The 20,776-nt window shown below is 48.9% G+C and overlaps 1 long non-coding RNA gene across 1 annotated transcript; it reads right to left on the reverse strand.

Annotated features, from left to right (window-relative positions):
• Positions 1-1,957: 1,957 nt before the first annotated feature.
• Positions 1,958-14,937, reverse strand: LOC140422149 (uncharacterized). The gene is made up of 2 exons (XR_011947282.1): positions 14,377-14,937; positions 1,958-8,162 (listed from the first exon to the last, which is right to left on the reverse strand). It is a non-coding gene; the product is annotated as an uncharacterized lncRNA (long non-coding RNA).
• Between the last annotated feature and the right edge of the window lie 5,839 nt (positions 14,938-20,776).

Below are 20,776 nucleotides of genomic sequence, written 5' to 3' on the forward strand. Positions count from 1 at the left end.
CATGTGGACCCGGCCCTGTCCGATCGGGACTGCCCTCGCTCTCAGGCCGTTCAAACTGGCCGCAAACTGCTTCCTCTTTTTCGCCATCTCCACGTGTTGTCTGTTGCAGCCAGCGCTCTACCCCCTCCCCCGTCTCCTCTTACCCTTGTGCTTCCCCCTCCTATTCCCCCCCTCCCCCACAACCCCGGCACTGATTTCTTTGCCCCTTTGTTTTCCCTGAATTTCTGTCTTGCCTCTCCCGCCTGCCAGGCGTGCCTTCCCTCCCAGGAGATGTGCCGCAGCCTCCTGCTTCATTGTACTTTCATGCACTAGCTTATACGCTGGTGTAGCAGCTCCTCTCTTGGACAGGTTCCCCTATTTAACCCCGTCTGCCTCTTCCCCGCTCCCTCGCCCCTGTCATCTCTGCCCACATTCGTTCCTGCCCCTCTCAGCTCTCTACTCGCATTCTAGCCCATGTGCACTCGCACTGCCTGTCCAGACCATTCTTCTGGATGTATTTGTTGGCCTCCTCCAGGGTGTCGAAATAGTACTCTTTCCCCTGGCATGTGACCCATAACTTGGCAGGGTAAAACATGCCAAACCGCACCTTGCTTTTGTATAGGGTGGTTTTAGGGCTGTTAAATTCGGCCTGGCACTTGGCCGGGTCTGCCCCAATGTCTTGATACAAGCAGATGAAATGTCCTTCCCACTTCACCCTCTCGCACCTTTCGCCCATCTCAGGATCCATTCTTTGTCCTGATACTTGTGGAACTTTACAATTATCGGCTGCGGAGGTCTCCTGACTCTGGGCCACTGCCGAAGCGACCTGTGGGCGTGGTCCACCTTCGGGTGTTTGGCGAAGGCCTCCTCACCAACCGGTTTCCCGAGCTTTGCCGATATATAATCCGTGGGGTTCCGCCCCTCCATACCTTCTGGTACCCCACAATTCTTAGGTTTTGGCATTGAGACCTGTTCTCCCGGTCGTCTATTTTTTTTAAGCCCTTCTGGGCCCTGATTAATCTTACCACGATCCCATTCCCTTGCTCCGTGGCAGCCTTCTCGAGGGCTCTCGCCATCGACCTTTGGGCCTCAAGCCGCCGCTCCATTTTGGACATAGCCTCCCTCATGGGGGCCGTTGCCGCCTCCACTGCTGCCAAGAGGTCTGCAGCTCCTCCCTGTGGCTATGGGGCTTGGAGGTGATGAAGCCGATAAGTTTGTCCATCAGCTTGGGACTGCGCTGAGAACTCTGTGGAGTTGGTCCTTCTCGGTTCCGTGCCACCTCGTGTGGCTGCCGGCTCTGAAGCTGCGGTACCCCCCCCCCCCCCCCCCTTGCTCTGAAGCTGCGGTATCCCCCCCCTTGCTCTGAAGCTGCGGTACCCCCCCCCCCCCCCCCTTGCTCTGAAGCTGCGGTATCCTCCCCTTGTCCTTGCTGGCTTTTCCGCTGGGCGGTTGGCTGTCTTTTCTATTTCTCGTTGATGCGGTTTGCGGGGGTTAGGCGGTGTGTGCGAGGGATGGGAGTGGGGTCGTGAATAATTTTGGTGCCCAATTGATGGGGTTAAAATGTCATATTCAAGGTTTCACACCAGGGTCACCTTGCGTGCGACCGGTCAGCTCATGGCTGTCACCAGAAGTGATCATGCAGAGTTACATCTCCGCCTTAAGGAAAGCCTTAGCCACAGGAAGAATCATGCTGCAGTCACCTTAGTTTAAACCATGTATTGCTTACTTCGTTCCAAACTTTCCCCACTCTTGTTATATTTAAAACTCACAAATTCCTTTACACCCAAGGGATTATGCTTTCCAAAATCTCAGGCAAGCCCCCAATTTGTTAAGAATCCACCTGATGTTAATATGAGGGTATCCCAAAATCCAGAAGAGTAACTTGGAACACTGGTTCTTCACAGCATATATTTTTAATTTGGTATATTGTGAGAAAAATGTGAACCAGGGTGGAATATTCCAGACGTTGTGTGAACCATTAATAAAGAACATTTATTGAAAATAAACAACAGGAAGGTGATAATACACTACAACAGTTAAGTACACTGATGGCTATACACACACTGTGTTACAGGCAGTTACCACTTGGTTCCTAACTACCTATATCTCCTGAACTCTGAGATGCCTCCTTGTTCCCAACCAACATCCATTATATAACTCTGAGCCAAATTCAGCAGATAGTTACCATGTGCTGGTTATTTGCCAAGTTCAGGGAAACCGTACTCAGTTTCAGCAAATGCGAAATCTGCTACTTCTCTTCGGGAGACTTTTTCTGCAGCTGGGTGTGGCTGTGATGGTTTGTTTGCCTCTGTTCTTGTCACAATCATTATGTTATTGATATATCATTCTTTCCCTTTGATGTTATCCACCCTGTGGAGTCAGCTTTTAGCATATACATATCAAGTTCCTTATCTCTCTACTTTGAAGTTACCTCTTCTAAACCCCATTGTTATCCTCTAGTCACATGGGTAAACACTTGCTTTTCTCACTGATGTGCAAATCTGCATCTCAAAATCTCTTCAGATAGTTGTCCTTATCAACTCCCCGTTTATTTTATCCCCATTTCATTTTCCAAATCTTAGTTTTCCCCAATTATTAACATTTCTGACAAAAGTTTATTAATGAAACAGGACATGGTTAGAAAAACAGAAAATGACTTGAGGATCAAAGACAACCAGGGTAAAAGGATGTTCAAAATGTTCTGGACCCAAATGGTTTCTCTTTAATTCATCTGTAGCCTGTTCCCTGCCCTCTTTGTGGAAACCTCCGCTCAGTCCACAAGCATGACCCTAACCTTCCGCTTGCTGCCATTAGAATTCACCACCTTGCTCTCAGGCTCACATTTCTGTCCTCAGCCTGCTGCAATGTTCCGGAGAAGCCCAACACAAGCTGGACGAACAGCCCCTTATCTTCCCATGAGGCACTTTACAGCCTTCTGGACTCAACATCGAGTTCAGCAACTTCAGACCCAGAACTCTCTCCTCCATTTTGATTTGGGTTTTTTTTGCCAAGTGTCAATCTACATCTTGTTTTCCTGGGTTTTTTTTCCTTCCAGACGGAGCTGTCCTTTATTCTGCCATTAACACTTACTCTGGACAAATGTACAGCTCTAGTCACATAGTGTACGACCATGTCTAAATGATCTGTCTGGGCTGTCTACCCTTGGTACATGTGAACCAGGGTGGAATATTCACTGCACCTTGGTACATGTGACAATAAACAAATCCAATCCAATCCATTGCCTCCATCTGAAATGAAATGAAAATCGCTTATTGTCACAAGTAGGTTTCAAATGAAGTTACTGTGAAACGCCCCTCGTCGCAACATTCCGGCGCCTGTTCGGGGAGGCTGGTACAGGAATTGAACCGCACTGCTGGTCTGCTTTAAAAGCCGGAGATTTAGCCCAGTGTGCTAAACCAGCCTCTTTGCCTTTTGTTCCAGGACATTTTAGTCTTTTAATCTCACCCACCCTCCAACCAATCCCTGACTTTCTCTTTTGTTCTACCTGACCCTCCCCCTTTCTCACCAGCATCAAACCCATCACATTTCTCCCTCTCTTTAGTTCTGAAGCAGAGTTACATTGGACGTGGAACGTTAACTTTGCTTCTCTCTCCACAGATGCTGCCAGACCTGCTGTGTTTTTCCAGCCCTATCTGTATTTATTTTAGATTTGCCTGTACTGGGCTGATATCACACCCTGGGCGAGTGCACGGTCAATTCCAGCCCCACTTGACCCAGAGTCGCAACACAATTGAAATTAACAAATTAATTCAAAGAAAACATCCAAAATCTTTGATCTTTGGCTACCCAATAACTGCAGTCACCAAGTTTGTAAATTTAAACATGATTAATTTTGTTAATAACAATAACTATAATTAAATACAGTAAGAAGTCTTACAACACCAGGTTAAAGTCCAACAGGTTTGTTTCAAATCACTAGCTTTCAGAGCACTGCTCCTTCCTCAGGTGAATGAAGCGGTAGGTTCCAGAAACATATATATATATATATATATATATATATATAGACAAAGTCAAAGATACAAGACAATGTTTGGAATACGAGCATTAGCAGGTGATTAAATCTTTACAGATCCGGACGGCGGGCGGGAGGCGGCCGCACAATGGAGGGCTCCCGGTCGGCAATGGCATTGTCGGGCTTTAAGCCCGGTCCCAGGGTCCGCGGAGGCGGCAGAAGAAGGGAGAAGGCACAGTGAAGACACAGGAGGAAAAAAGGAACAAAGAAAAAAGTCGAGGGTGAGCAAGAAAACGGACGGAAAAAAAACAGCTGGAGGTCCGTCGGGGAGTGGAAAGGTCACCGCGGGGTCACCAGGAAAAATGGAGGCTGGAGCACCAGGGAAGGCCGCACTGCTTACGGCTGAAGAAATAACTAAGGTGATGGCTGCGGAATTTGAAAAGCAGTTGGCGCAGGTTGCGAAATGCATGGAGACGGTGAGGAAGGAGATGAGGGAGGTTTTGAGTGTGCTGGTGGAGGAGGCGGTTTCCCCGGTGAGGACGGAGGTGGCGAGCGCAGTGGCGGAGGTGCGAGAGCAAGGGGAGGTGCTGAAGGAAGTGGAGGAGATGTTATTGCAGCATGGTGATCAACTTGCCTCGATGGGGAAAGAGATGTGGAAGGTGATGGATACTAACAAGGATCTGCGAGGAAAAATGGAAGACCTGGAAAACAGATCCAGGCGACAAAATTTGAGGATTGTGGGGCTGCCCGAAGGAGTTGAAGGACCGAAGCCGACGGAGTACTTTGCCACGATGCTGGCAAAACTATTGGGGGAGGGGAAGATCCCTCCCGATATGAACTGGATCGGGCTCATCGGTCGTGGAGGCCTATACCAAAGGCGAGTGAGCCGCCAAGGGCAGTGACTCTGTGCTTCCGTAGGTACAGTGTGAAGGAGAAGGTCCTGAGCTGGGCCAAGCAGAAGTGGGTGGTGCAGTGGGCTGGAATACGTGTATACCAGGACTTTACGGTGGAGCTGGTAAGGAAGCGGGCTGCCTTCAACCGGGTGAAGAGGGCACTGTACATTAGCAAGGTGCAGTGCGGCATTGTATATCCAGCGAAGCGGAGGGTGACTTACAAGCTGAGGGACTTTTATTTTGGAACGGCGGAAGCAGCGGAGGAGTTTGCGAAAGCAGAAGGACTGTGGCAGAACTGACAAATTGAGGAATGGCCAGGTGCCGATGTAACCTCATGACTGTATTTTCTTCTTTTTTGTATCACTGCGCGTGGGTGTAGAGATTAAAAGGAGCCAATGTGGTATATATTTGGACAAGGGGACGGGACTTTCACTCGAAATGAGAGTTCTTTGGGGTGTAGGTGGATATGCGGGGTTTGTGTGCTAAAAGGGGATCTTTGGGCTTTCCTAGGGCCGGGCAAGTGGGAAAGGGACCCGGGCGGGGGCCTCCACGCTGGCCGGTTTAAGCCGGCCAGTGAACGGGAGTGAGGTGGGGGGAGGGGCTGCGGCCATCGGAGCCTGGCAGAACAGGGTCCGAGTGGTCACGCCGGGGTGGAAAGTTGGGGGGAAGGAACCGAGGTTGGGAGGCGGAGTTTTGCAAGAGGCAGTGGACAGGAAGAGCTGGAGACCTGCGGTGGGGGTGGGGGAGCTGTGTAAGATTAAGGGTGACTATGGGTAATCCCTGATTCCTTTTTGCCATTTGTTTATGTAAACATGCGGGTTGAGGTTTAGGGGTTGGTGGGTAGATGGGATCATTGTTATTATGGGGACTGACATATCTTGCTGATTATTGTTTATTGTTGATGGATGTAAATGTGGGAGAAAATGTGAAAAAGGAGAATAAAAAAAATAAAAAAATAAAAATCTTTACAGATCCAGAGATGGGGTAACCCCAGGTTAAAGAGGTGTGAATTGTGTCAAGCCAGGACAGTTGGTAGGATTTCGCAGGCCAGATGGTGGGGGGGTGAATGTAATGCGACATGAATCCAAGGTCCTGGTTGAGGCCATACTCATGTGTGCAGAACTTGGCTGTAAGTTTCTGCTCGGCGATTCTGCGCTGACGCGCGTCCTGAAGGCCGCCTTGGAGAATGCTTACCCGGAGATCAGAGGCTGAATGCCCTTGACTGCTGAAGTGTTCCCCGACTGGAAGGGAACATTCCTGCCTGGTGATTGTCGCGCGACGTCCGTACATCCGTTGTCGCAGCGTCTGCATGGTCTCGCCAATGTACCGCGCTTCGGGACATCCTTTCCTGCAGCGTATGAGGTAGACAGCATTGGCCGAGTCACACGAGTATGTACCATGTTTCTGGAACTGAGGAAGGGGCAGTGCGCTGAAAGCTCGTGTTTGAAACAAACCTGTTGGACTTTAACCTGGTGCTGTAAGACTTCTTACTGTGCTCAGCCCAGTCCAACACCGGTGTCTCCACATTATAATTGAATAGGCAGCAAATACAACTGGTTAATTATTATCTAATTCCTAACCCTCCCTCGTTAACTCGCCGCACTCTCAAATCACTGTCTGTTGCTGGACAGAATACGGTCATTGGCCAATCCATTGGCCACCTGTCAATCAATCAAAACCAAATCCCTCCGATGTCTCAGGTCCCAGAAAATCTGAGTTCTTCTGTTAAAAGGCTAAACCTTCAGAGTACAGTGAAGTATTTTGCCACTTCGGAGTTCCTCACTTCCTCTGCTCAACTTCAAGGTTTATTTTCATTTAATATTCATGGATCAAAATGACAATGGCAAAGTAATAGAAATGGGAAATCAAGAGGAAGAGTCCTTACAGGGTGAAAACATTATTTAAAATAAACATACTTCATCAGCTTTTGTGGATCATTTCAGGGAAATGTGCTCTCCCAGGCTCAAAGAGCATGAGTCTACTGGGAACAAAGTTGTGAGACCGGCCAGTCCAGCAGAAAGAAACCCTCCGACCCTCCCACTTCACCAAGTGTCAGAATGGTTCAGTCCTGGATGTGATTAACAGCAGCAATAACAGCAGAATCCAACCCCTGTCATCACTTGTGAACTCGTTGGTGTCTCAGCAGGTGGGATGACTGAATGAAGCCCTTATCACACACGGAACAGATGAAGGGTCTCTCCCCAGTGTGAACACGCTGGTGTTTCTGCAGATGGGATGACTGACTGAATCCCTTCCCACACGCGGAGCACGTGAACGGCTTCTCCCCAGTGTGAATCCGCTTGTGCTTCCGCAGGCTTGAAGAATGACTGAATCCCATCCCACATTCCGTGCAGGTGAACGGTCTCTCCCCGGTGTGAACTCGCTGGTGTGCCCGCAGGTTGGATGACTTCCGAAACCGCTTTGAGCAGTGAGAGCAGCTGTATGGTCTCTCCTCAGTGTGAATGCGTTGGTGGATCATCAGATCTGCAGCACATTTGAAGCCAGTCCCGCAGTCAGAGCATTTAAAGGGTCTCTCATTGGTGCGAGTGACATTGTGTCTCAGCAGGCTGGAAAACTGAGCGAATCCCTTCCCACACATGGAGCAAGTGAACAACCTCTCCCCAGTGTGAACTGGCTGGTGTCTCTGCAGGCTTGATGAATAATTGAATCCCTTCCCACACACAGAGCAGATGAATGGTCTCTCCTCAGTGTGAATGCGCTGGTGGGACATCAGTTCCACAGCACTTTTGAAGCCACTCTCGCAGTCAGAGCATTTAAAAGGTCTCTCATTGGTATGAGTGACATTGTGTCTCAGCAGGCTGAATGACTGAGTGAATCCCTTCCCACACACAGAGCAGGTGAATGGTTTCTCTCCAGTGTGAATGCGCTGATGAATATCCAGTGCTGATGGAGATTTGAATGCTTTCCCACAGTCCCCACATATCCACGGTTTCTCCATGCTGTGGGTGTCCTTGTGATTCTCCAGGTTTGTTGTTCAGTTGAAGTCTCGTCCACACAGAACACGTGTACAGTCTCTCCCCGCTGTGAATGGTGTGATGTTTTTTCAGGCTGTGTAACTGGTTGAAGCTCTTTCCACAGTCAGTGCTCTGGAACACTCTCACTCGGGTGTGTGTGTCTCGGTGCTTTTCCAGTCACATTAAGTTTAAAATCTTTTGAAGCAAACAGAACAGATAAATATTTCTCTGAGATTCAAAGGGTGATGATATTCTGATGCTGATTAATCGATTGACTCTGTCAGATCTTGACATGACGTTTGGTTTGAGATTTCTCTCTGTAAATCCTCACCTTCTAATAACCTGTAATTTACAAAAATCATCAGTCAGTGCAGTATAGAAATTCAGAACATACAATTCTAGTTTCTCTGTGAGGCACAATCAATTGGACAAAGACGAGAGTTGAATCCAACTGAGGCTTTATTGCTCTAAGATGTGTGGCCTCCCACAGCAGCTGGCTAAATGGCTGCAGCATGGAGGACACACATATTTATACTCCGCCTATTGGGCAGAGCCAGCAGGCAGGGACTAGCAACGAACCTGTAGTACAGGTCGTACCATACATCACCTAATAAAGGTACCAACGACATAGGTAGGAAAAGGGATAGGGATGTAAGGCAGGAATTCAGAGAGTTAGGGTGGAAACTTAGATCTAGGACAAACAGAATTATTATCTCTGGGTTGTTACCGTGCCACGTGATAACGAGACGAGGAATAGGGAGAGAGAGGAGTTGAACACGTGGCTACAGGGATGGTGCAGGAGGGAGGGTTTCAGATTTCTGGATAATTGGGGCTCATTCTGGGGTCGGTGGGACCTCTACAAACAGGATGGTCTACACCTGGACCAGAGGGGTACCAATATCCTGGGGGGGAAATTTGCTAATGCTCTTCGGGAGGGTTTAAACTAGTTCAGCAGGGGCTTGGGAACCTGAATTGTAGCTCCAGTATACAGGAGGTTGAGAGTAGTGAGGTCATGAGTAAGGTTTCAAAGTTGCAGGAGTGTACCGGCAGGCAGGAAGGTGGTTTAAAGTGTGTCTTCTTCAATGCCAGGAGCATCCGGAATGAGGTGGGTGAACTTGCGGCATGGGTTGGTACCTGGGACTTCGATGTTGTGGCCATTTCGGAGACATGGATAGAGCAGGGACAGTAATAGTTGTTGCAGGTGCCGGGGTTTAGATATTTCAGTAAGCTCAGGGAAGGTGGTAAAAAGGGGGAAGGGTGGCATTGTTAGTCAAGGACAGTATTACGGTGGCAGAAAGGACGTTTGATGAGGACTCATCTACTGAGGTAGTATGGGCTGAGGTTAAAAACAGGAAAGGAGAGGTCACCCTGTTAGGGGTTTTCTATAGGCCTCCAAAAAGTTCCAGAGATGTAGAGGAAAGGATTGCAAAGATGATTCTGGATAGGAGCGAAAGCAACAGGGTAGTTGTTATGGGGGACTTTAACTTTCCAAATATTGACTGGAAACGCTATAGTTCGAGTACTTTAGATGGGTCTGTTTTTGTCCAATGTGTGCAGGAGGGTTTCCTGACACAGTATGTAGATAGGCCAACGAGAGGCGAGGCCATATTGGATTTGGTACTGGGTAATGAACCAGGACAGGAGTTAGATTTGGAGGTAGGTGAGCACTTTGGTGATAGTGACCACAATTCCATTGCGTTTATTTTAGTGATGGAAAGGGATAGGTATATACTGCAGGGCAAGAGTTATATCTGGGGGAAAGGCAATTATGATGCGATGAGGCAAGACTTAGGATGCATCGGATAGAATCATAGAATCATAGAAGTTTACAGCATGGAAACAGGCCCTTCGGCCCAACCAGTCCATGCCGCCCAGTTTTTTACCATTAAGCTAGTCCCAGTTGCCCGCACTTGGCCCATAACCCTCTATACCCATCTTACCCATGTAACCATCTAAATGCTTTTTGAAAGACACAATTGTACCCGCTTCTACTACTACCTCTGGCAGCCCATTCCAGACACTCACTACCCTCTGAGTGAAGAAATTGCCCCTCTGGGCCCTTCTGAATCTCTCCCCTCTCACCTTAAACCTATGCCCTCTAGTTTTAGACTCCCCTACCTTTGGGAAAAGATGTTGACTATCTACCTTATCTATGCCCCTCATTATTTTATAGACCTCTATAAGATCACCCCTAAGCCTCCTACGCTCCAGGGAAAAAAGTCCCAGTCTATCCAGCCTCTCCTTATAACTCAAACCATCAAGTCCCGGCAACATCCTAGTAAATCTTTTCTGCACTCTTTCTAGTTTAATAATATCCTTTCTATAATAGGGTGACCAGAACTGCACACAGTATTCCAAGTGTGGCCGTACCAATGTCTTGTACAACTTCAACAAGACGTCCCAACTCCTATATTCAATGTTCTGACCAATGAAACCAAGCATGCCGAATGCCTTCTTCACCACCCTGTCCACCTGCGACTCCACCTTCAAGGAGCTATGAACCTGGACTCCTAGATCTCTTTGTTCTATAACTCTCCCCAACGCCATACCATTAACTGAGTAGGTCCTGGCCTGATTCGATCTGCCAAAATGCATCACCTCACATTTATCTAAATTAAACTCCATCTGCCATTCGTCGGCCCACTGGCCTAATTGATCAAGATGGAGAGGAAAACTGCAGGGGATGGGCTCAATGGAAATGTGGAGCTTGTTCAAGGAACAGCTACTGCGTGTCCTTGATAAGTATGTACCTGTCAGGCAGGGAGTAAGTGGTCGAGCAAGGGAACCATGATTTACTAAAGCAGTCAAAACACTTGTCAAGAGGAAGAAGGAGGCTTATGTAAAGATGAGACATGAAGGTTCAGTTAAGGCGCTCAAGAGTTACAAGTTAGCTAGGAAGGACCTAATGAGAGAGCTAAGAAAAGCCAGGAGGGGACATGAGAAGTCTTTGGCAGGTAGGATCAAGGATAACCCTAAAGCTTTCTATAGATATGTCAGGAATAAATGAATGACTAGGGTAAGACTAGGGCCAGTCAAGGACAGTAGCGGGAAGTTGTGCTTGGAGTCCGAGGAGATAGGAGAGGTGCTAAATGAATATTTTGTCAGTTTTCACACAGGAAAAAGACAATGTTGTCGAGGAGAATACTGAGATTCAGGCTACTAGACTAGAAGGGCTTGAGGTTCATAAGGAGGTGTTAGCAATTCTGGAAAGTGTGAAAATAGACAAGTCCCCTGGGCCGGATGGGATTTATCCTAGGATTCTCTGGGAAGCAAGGGAGGAAATTGCTGAGCCTTTGGCTTTGATCTTTAAGTCATCTTTGTCTACTATGTTACATGTACTGTTAAATTTTCTTTTTTTTTTATGTTTGATGTGTAAGGGGAAAAAATTGTGATCGAAAAATTTTCAATAAAATATATTTTTTTAAAAAGTAAATCTTTGTCTACTGGAATAGTGCCAGAAGACTGGAGGATAGCAAATGTTGTCCCCTTGTTGAAGAAGGGGAGTAGAGACAATCCAGGTAACTGTAGGCCAGTGAGCCTTACTTCTGTTGTGGGCAAAATCTTGGAAAGGTTTATAAGAGATAGGATGTATAATCATCTGGAAAGGAATAATTTGATTAGAGATAGTCAACACGGTTTTGTGAAGGGTAGGTCGTGCCTCACAAACCTTATAGAGTTCTTTGAGAAGGTGACCAAACAGGTGGATGAGGGTAAAGCAGTTGATGTGGTGTATATGGATTTCAGTAAAGCATTTGATAAGGTTCCCCGTGGTAGGCTACTGCAGAAAATACAGAGGCATGGGATTCAGGGTCATTTAGCAGTTTGGATCAGAAATTGGCTAGCTGGAAGAAGACAAAGGGTGGTGGTTGATGGGAAATGTTCAGACTGGAGTCCAGTTACTAGTGGTGTACCACAAGGATCTGTTTTGGGGCCACTGCTGTTTGTCATTTTCATAAATGACCTGGAGGAGCGCGTAGAAAAATGGGTGAGTAAATTTGCAGATGACACTCAAGTTGGTGGAGTTGTGGACAGTGCAGAAGGATGTTACAAGTTACAGAGGGACATAGATAAGCTGCAGAGCTGGGCTGAGAGGTGGCAAATGGAGTTTAATGCAGAAAAGTGTGAGGTGATTCATTTTGGAAGGAATAACAGGAAGACAGAGTACTGGGCTAATGGTAAGATTCTTGGCAGTGTGGATGAGCAGAGAGATCTCGGTGTCCATGTACATAGATCCCTGAAAGTTGCCACCCAGGTTGAGAGGGTTGTTCAGAAGGTGTACGGTGTGTTAGCTTTTATTGGTAAAGGGATTGAGTTTCGGAGCCATGAGGTCATGTTGCAGCTGTACAAAACTCTGGTGCGACTGCATTTGGAGCATTGCGTGCAATTCTGGTCGCTGCATTATAGGAAGGATGTGGAAGCATTGGAAAGGGTGCAGAGGAGATTTACCAGAATGTTGCCTGGTATGGAGGGAAGATCTTATGAGGAAAGGCTGAGGGACTTGAGGCTGTTTTCGTTAGAGAGAAGAAGGTTAAGAGGTGACTTAATTGAGGCATACAAGATGATCAGAGGATTGGATAGGGTGGACAGTGAGAGGCTTTTTCCTCGGATGGTGATGTCTAGCACGAGGGGACGCAGCTTTAAATTGAGGGGAGATAGATATAGGACAGATGTCAGAGGTAGGTTCTTTACTCAGAGTAGTAAGGGCTTGGAATGCCCTGCCTGCAACAGTAGTGGACTCGCCAACACTAAGGGCATTCAAATGGTCATTGGATAGACATATAGAAGTTTACAGCATGGAAACAGGCCCTTCAGCCCAACCAGTCCATGCCGCCCAGTTTTTACCATTAAGCTAGTCCCAGTTGCCCGCACTTGGCCCATAACCCTCTAAACCCATCTTACCCATGTAACTATCTAAATGCTTTTTAAAAGACACAATTGTACCCGCCTCTACTACTACCTCTGGCAGCACATTCCAGACACTCACTACCCTCTGAGTGAAGAAATTGCCCCTCTGGGCCCTTCTGAATCTCTCCCCTCTCACCTTAAACCTATGCCCTCTAGTTTTAGACTCCCCTACCTTTGGGAAAAGATGTTGACTATCTACCTTATCTATGCCCCTCATTATTTTATAGACTATATGGATAAAGGAATAGTGTAGATGGGCTTTAGAGTGGTCTCACAGGTCGGTGCAACAGCGAGGGCCGAAGGGCCTGTATTGCGCTGTAACGTTATGTTCTAAAGGTGTAACAGTGGTTTACCACACTCTGGAACATTCTTTCCTCTGTCCTCAAAGAATCAGAGTTTTGGGCAGCACGGTGGCACAGTGGTTAGCCCTGCTGCCTCACAGAGCCGAGGTCCCAGGTTCAATCCCTCTTCACTATTTACCACACCACCAATTATTGTGTCATCATAAACTTACTTATCATACCTCCTACATTCACGTCCAGATCATTAATGTACACTTCAGATAGCAAGGGACCTAGCACCAATCCCTTTGGAACACCAATGGACACAGGCTTCCGTCACAAAGACAACCTTTGACCATTACCCTCTGCCTCCTGCCATGCAGCAATTTTTTCATCCAATTTGCCAAATTTCCCTGGATCCCAATACTTTTACCGTCTTGAGGTCCATGTAGACTACATTAACTACACAACCTTCATCTACACACCCAGTCACCCCCTCAAAAAATTAAAAATCAAATATGTAAGACATTATTAACCCTTGACAAAAGCAAATTACTGCAGATGCTGGAATCTGAAACGAAAGAGAAAATGCTGGAAAATCTCAGCAGGTCTGGCAGCATCTGTAGAGAGAGAAAAGAGCTAACGTTTTGAGTTTCACAAAGAGTCATCGGACTCAAAACGTTAGCTCTTTTCTCTCCCTACAGATGCTGCCAGACCTGCTGAGATTTTCCAGCATGTTCTCTTTCGTTTCAGATTCCAGCATCCGCAGTAATTTGTTTATATCCAGTGTTTAACTCACTGTTACCTCTCTACCCAGGAATGCCAGCTTTGACAAAGAGTCATTGGACTCGAAACGTTAGCTCTTTTCTCTCCCTGCAGATGCTGCCAGACCTGCTATGATTTTCCAGCACTTTCTCTTTCGTCCCCTTGACAAAGCTATGCTGACTATCCTTTATTAATCCTTGCCTCCCCAAATGGATTAATTTCCAAATAGTTTCCATACTACTGAGGTTAGACTCACTGGCTTGGGTGGCATGGTGGCGCAGTGGTTAGCATTGCTGCCTCACGGCACCGAGGACCCGGGTTCGATCCCGGTCCCAGGTCACTGTTCGTGTGGAGGTTGCATAATCTCCCCGTGTCTGCTTACGTTTCTCCCTCAGAAACTAAAGATGTGCATGATAGGTAGATTGGCCAAGCTAAATTGCCCCTTAATTAGAAAAAAATAATTGGGTACTCCAAATCTCCTCCCTTGCCTCCCACTGCAGCCTGGGATACATCTCATCTGGGCATGGGGATTTAAACAAATCAAAAATTGCAGCCCAGAATGAGAAAAGAAATGGGAAGAGGAGGAAAAAGAGTGTTTTACTCACAAGTGTTGGCGACAGCAGGATGTTTCAGTCTGTGTGAAGCTTTGCCGGGCAGGACCAAGCTCTTTGCAACCAGGGCCTCAAAGGCCAGACTCGGATTGCTGGAGGACAAGCTCCCTTCCGGTCCTCCGCGCGTTCCCATTGGTCAACCTCCCTCATGGAGACAATGAGGGGGCGGACTTCCGTCTACGTAAGGGTCGGCGGGGATTTGACCTTCCGACTCTGAGCTGTTGTCCAATCCGAAGTGTTTTGTTTCTGTGACCAGGGGTATTGCCCCAATGGGAGACTGTGTGCTGGAAACGCCAGTCTGAGTCATTGTGACGTCATTACGGAGCCTTGTCTGAATTAACTAATACCACTCTGCTCTGCGGTGACGTCACCGGAATCCAGTGTACAGAGCTGACGCCCGGACACGAGTGCCCCGCCCCACCCATTGTTCCCCTCCCCCTACACATCCTCGACACAAGGTTTCCGGGCAACCGGCTGACTGCTCTGGCGAGAACGAGAAGCCGCTAGGTGACCTTCCCTTCTTCTCTGGACCGGGACTGCGCATGTCCAAGGGGAGGGGGGGAGCAGAGCATGTGCAGAGGTGCCGCCCATCTCCAACACCGCCTGCTGACGTGTTGACCAATGGGAAGAGTTGGACGACCGGAAGGAGGAAGGACTCTGCTCCTTCAGCCAATTAGAGCGCGAGGTTTGTGTGAATGAAGATTGAGTTTTACACAGACTGGAACGTTCTCCTGTCTCCAACATCTAATTTGATTTGATTTATTATTGTCACATGTATTAGTATACAGTAAAAAGTATTGTTTCTTGCATGCTGTACAAACAATGCATACCCTACATAGGGAAGGAAGGAGAGACTGCAGAATATAATGTTACAGTTATAGCAAGATGTAGAGAAAAGATCAACTTAATACAAGGCAGGGTCCATTCAAAAGTCTGATGGCAGTCGGCAAGAAGCTGTTCTTGAGTCGGTTGGTACGTGACCTCAAACTTTGGTATCTTTTTCCTGACGGAAGAAGGTGGAAGAGAGAATGTCCGGGGTGCTTGGGGTCATTAATTATGCTGGCTGCCTTTCCGAGGTAGCGGGAATTGTAGACAGAGTCAATGGATGGGAGGCTGGTTTGCGTGACGGATTGGGCTGCATTCATGACCTTTTGTAGTTTCCTGCGGTCTTGGGCAGAGCAGGATCCATACCAAGCTGTGATACAACCAGAAAGAATGCGTTCTATGGTACATCTGTAGAAGTTGGTGAGAGTCGTAGGTGACATGCCACATTTCCTTAATCTTCTGAGAAAGTAGAGACGGTGGGCTTTCTTAACTGTAGTGTCAGCATGGGGGGGACCAGGACAGGTTGTTGGTGATCTGGACACCTAAAAACTTGAAGCTCTCGACCCTTTCTATTTCGTTCCCATTGATGTAGACAGGGGCATGTTCTCCACTATGCTTCCTGAAGTCGATGACAATCTCCTTAATTTTGTTGACATTGAGGGAGAGATTATTGTTGTCGCACCAGTTCACCAGATTCTCTATCTCATTCCTGTATTCTATCTCGTCATTGTTTGAAAACTGACCCACTACTGTGGTGTCATCAGCAAATTTGAAAATCGAGTTGTAGCGGATTTGGACACCCAGTCATAGGTGTATAAGGAGTATAGTAGGGGGCTGAGGACACAGCCTTGTGGGGCACCGGTGTTGAGGATGATCATGGAGGAGGTGCTGTTGTCTATCCTTACTGATTGTGGCCTGTGGGTTAGAAAGTTCAGGATCCAGTCGCAGAGGGAGGAGCCGAGGCCAATGCCACGGAGTTTGGAGATGGTTTTCGTAGGAATAACAGTGTTGAAGGCTGAGCTGTAGTCGATACATAGGTGCAATGTTATCTAGGTGTTACAGGGTAGAGTGCAGGGCCATGGAGATGGTGTCTGCTGTGGACCTGTTGCAGTGGTAGGCGAACTGTAGTGGATCAAGGCAATCCGGGAGGCTGGAGTTGATTTGTGCCGTGACTAACCTTTCGAAGCACTTCATGATGATGGATGTCAGAGCCACTGGACGATAGTCATTAAGGCACGATGCTTGGCTTTTCACTTTCTTTTCTTCCCCTTTCCATTTCCTTTCTCGTTCTGGCCTTCATTGTTGACTTGCAGAAACAGAAGGTGTTGAATCCACGATGAGCAGAATGCATAGATGATGGTAGAAATTAAAGAATGAGGTTTATTCCAATACAATTACAATACTCCTCCAGTCCTCTAAGGGTCTCCTTCCCTGACTTGCACCTAGGCCGGCGTTGTGAACAGCTGGGGCTTTCCTTGTGGAAGGGAAGCCTGCCTCCCTTAAAGAGGAAGTTCATATTCCGGGGAGGTCATGGGAGATCATATTGTGCTGATCCCGGGACCTCAATTGGCGTTACAACACTCATAGAACATACAGTGTAGAAGGTGGCTATTTGGCCCAGCGAGTGTGCACCGACCCACTTAAGCACTCACTTCCACCCTATCCCCGTAACCCAATTACCCCTCCTAACCTTTTTTTGGTCACTAAGGGCAATTTATAATGGCCAATCCACAGAACCTGCACGTCTTTGGACTGTGGGAGGAAACCGGAGCACCCGGAGGAAACCCACGCAGACACAGGGAGAACGTGCAAACTCCGCACAGACAGTGACCCAGCAGGGAATCGAACCTGGCACCCTGGCACTGTGAAGCCACAATGCTAATCACTTGTGCGACTGTGTTGCCCACTCCTCTCCACCCAAGTCTGGAGCAACGTCCACATGCATGTGTGCTGGGCTTTTGACTGTTTTGCCTGTGGACAGCGTTCAGGCACAGACCTTGCAGCGTCAGGAGGTTTATATTGAACCAGGGAGTGGTGCTTATGTAACGAGTGTCTGGGGAGTGGTGGCATTGCTGGTGCAGTCACGAGAGCTGGCCCGGGCACCTCTGATGGTGGCAGATTGTCCATCTCGGTTTCTGAATCAGGGTTAGGTGGTTCTTCATCTGGCATTTCGGTGTCCTTAAAAATAGCCTCTGGATCCTCAACAACTGGGGGAGCCAGGGGCGGCAGCGGTAACAGGAGTGGCAGGGGTAACAGGCCCGCTGTGAAGACAGCAGAGCCAGGACATCCAAATCAATGGCTGGCTGGCGTATCCGGCAAGTGGCTTCGGAGATTAGACTCGCAGCTCTGTGTCCCTACTTGGTCAGACACCGGACCTGTTTTCGCCAACATGATGCCTGGGATCCAAGCGGTCTCGCTGCTGAAGTTCGGGACCTGTATCGTGTCCCCCGGTGCAAACCCGCACAGTGATCTGCGGTGGCCTGTGTCCACCTCGGTTTAGTCCTGAACGCAGATTTTCCTGCCAATATCCGGAAAGACCAGACGTAAACGGATGTGGAGCGCGCGACTCGTCAACATCTCGGATGGCACGATGCCCGTCGTGACATGCGGTCTTGTCCGTGGCAGAATAAGAACCTTGCCAAGCAGGTCTCCCAAGATCTCAATGTTTTTTTTAATTCCAAGCTGAAACGTTTGTACTGCTCATTCGGCCAACCCATTCGATATGGGACGGTCCTCACATGACGGATCCCGTTGGGCGGACATGAATGCCGCAAGTTCCGCACTTGTAAACACTGTCTGATACCAGCACCTCAGGTACGCCCTGCATGCTGAAAATGTGCCCAAGTTTCTCTATGGTGGCCTGGGCTGTCGCCACCTGTATCTTGAGGACCTTCGTCCACTTGGAGTGGGCATCAACGATAATGAGAAACATTGTCTCCTGAAAGGGGTTTGCAAAGTCTATATGGAGGCAAGACCATGGACGACCGGGGCATTCCCACAGGTGGATCAAGGCTGGAAGAGGCAACGTCTGGAGGGCCTGACACTGGAAACAGCCCTGGACCACCCACTTGATGTCTGCACGATGCCAGGCCACCAAATGTAGTTTTGAGCTGACATTTTAATTTTAGACACACCTGGATGTTCATTGTGGAGATCCTTCTGGAGCGGGCTGCGTCCACGTTTGGGGACCACCATACGGGTCCCTCAAAGGAGCTCGCTATCCTTTATGCTGAGCTCCTGCATCTTTGTGGTTTTGGCCTTCAGGTCCTGCGATAAAGCCCTGTGCAGAGCTCCATACTGCATCATGTGGCGAACGCAGGATAGCTGAGGGTCAGTCTGGGCCCACCCATGGATACGGAACGTGTGACCAGCAGTGAGTCCACAAAATGGAGGGTGACAATGACCTCTCCGGCCACCGCTGGTGTAGGTGGCCTGGTCGGCAGGGGCAGACGGCTTAACGCATCGGCATGGGGAATCTTGGTCCCACAGCGGTGTTCAAAACATAGTCAAATGCTGCAAGCAGCAGTGCCTATTGCTGGATGTGGGCGGAAGCAATGGAGGGCAATCGCTCGATCTTCCTTGAAGAGCCCTAGGAGGGGCTTGTGATCTGTGAGAACAGTGAAGCGATGCCTGTAGACATATTGATGGAATTGATTGACCCTGAATATGACAGCCAAACTTCCTTCTCGATGTGGGCATATCGCATCTCTACGTCGACCGATGTTCTTGAGGCAAAGGCGATGGTTGTTCAGATCCGTCATCCATGGTGTGGGCCAGAACGGCCCGACGCCGGACAGAGCAGCATCGCAGGTCAATAGGAGTGGTCAGATGGGGCAAAGTGGGTCAGTAGTCTTGATGAGGAGAGCTGTTGCTTCACCTTGGCGAAAGTTGGCTGCTGTTCCTGAGCCCAATACTGCCCCTTCTTTAACAGACTGTGGAGTGGGGCTAAAGTGGTGGCCAGGTTTGGGAGGAACTTACCATGGTAGATTACCAAGCCAACGAATGAATGGAGTTCCATTGGACAAGCTGGTACAGGATCCTGCCAAATTGTTTGCACCTTCACTTCCACAGGATGCAAGCCATGGTGGTCTATGTGGTCGGCGAGGCATTGAATACACATTTGGCCCACCGGGGGCGGATGCCGGCTTCCTCAATACGCCTCGGCACTTAGGCCAGGTTTTGTAAGTGCTCCTGGACAGATGAGCCCGTGATCAGAACGTCATTGAGTTAGACTGCCACGCGAGGTAAGCCTCGCAGGATATTCTCCATTACCACCTGGAATATTGCACACACGTGGGAACTCCAAAGGGCAGGCGGGTGTATTCATATAGCCCCCTGTGTGTGTTCACTTTTACAAAGCATCTGGACTCGGGAGCCAGGAGGTAAGCATGGTTGTAAACATGTTGTAAACATGCTCCCTCCACTGAGCTTCACGTAAAGATCCTCGATCCTAGGAACCGGATAATGGTCCAGTCGAGACACGCGGTTGACCGTCATTTTATACTCGCCACACAAGCATACTGATCCATCAGGTTTTATGACCGGGACGATTGCCGCTGCCCAGTCAGAGAACTGTACCGGGCATATGTGGATAAATTCTCCATCTGGCCCAACTCAGCCTTCACCTTAGGTTGTCAGGTGTATGGGACAGGTCAGGCACGGTTCGGGCCAGGGCCCCTTTATGGTGCCCAATCCATCCTGGAACACCGGTGGGAACCTTGTCAGAACTCCTTCAGGGGCACAGGGGTACATTCGGCACACTCGTTGCCAATCTAACCGCAACAAGCGTAACCAGCCACACCCCAACAAGCTGGGACGCTCCCGTAGACCACCACCAGAGGAAGTTTTGCAGATTGTTGACCATACTCAACCGGAACCATTGAAGTGCCCACTATTGCCAGTGGTTCCCCCGTATAAGTGGCCAGCCTCGCATTGGTGTCCAATACGGTCACGATAGGACGCCAGATCGGATGTGGCCGAACGTACGGTGACTGACTACTGACACTGCTGCCCCAGTGTCGAGTTCCATGCAGATTGGGTGTCCATGGATTTTCAGGGAGATTCGGATGGGCACCACTCTTGGCACAAGTGCTGTCGTCGTCTTCCACACAGTAAGCCCTGCCACATCGGGAGCGGTCCTGCCATGTGGGTTGGCGGGCATGTGGATCCGTGCGAGGCCTTCTGTTTCCCTGGTTTCTGCGGCCTGTTGTGGCCCCCGCTGGCTGGTGGTGGTATTCCGGTTCCTCCTGGTCGGGGGAGAACATCCGCGGCGTTCTTGGCCTCTAACACGGCAATCCATATTCCTCCAGTAGCTGTCCCATTGTCGGGGCCGGCCTCCTCAATTCTAGCCGAGTGTGATTGGTGCTTATTTTGGCCTCTCCAAATGAGCAGTGCCAGTTCCTGGAGCTCCTGGACTCCTTGTTGGCGCTTTCTCTGGCGATAGCTATCTCCACTGCGGATTGCAGGTCCAGGTGGGCCTCAGCTGGTCCACAAACCAAATGGTCCCTGAGCATCCCATTCAATGTCACTCTGAATTCACAAATCTCAGCCAGTTTCCAGGGGCGGGCCA

The sequence above is a fragment of the Scyliorhinus torazame genome, chromosome 5, assembly GCF_047496885.1.
Source record: "Scyliorhinus torazame isolate Kashiwa2021f chromosome 5, sScyTor2.1, whole genome shotgun sequence".
NCBI classification, from domain to species: domain Eukaryota; kingdom Metazoa; phylum Chordata; class Chondrichthyes; order Carcharhiniformes; family Scyliorhinidae; genus Scyliorhinus; species Scyliorhinus torazame.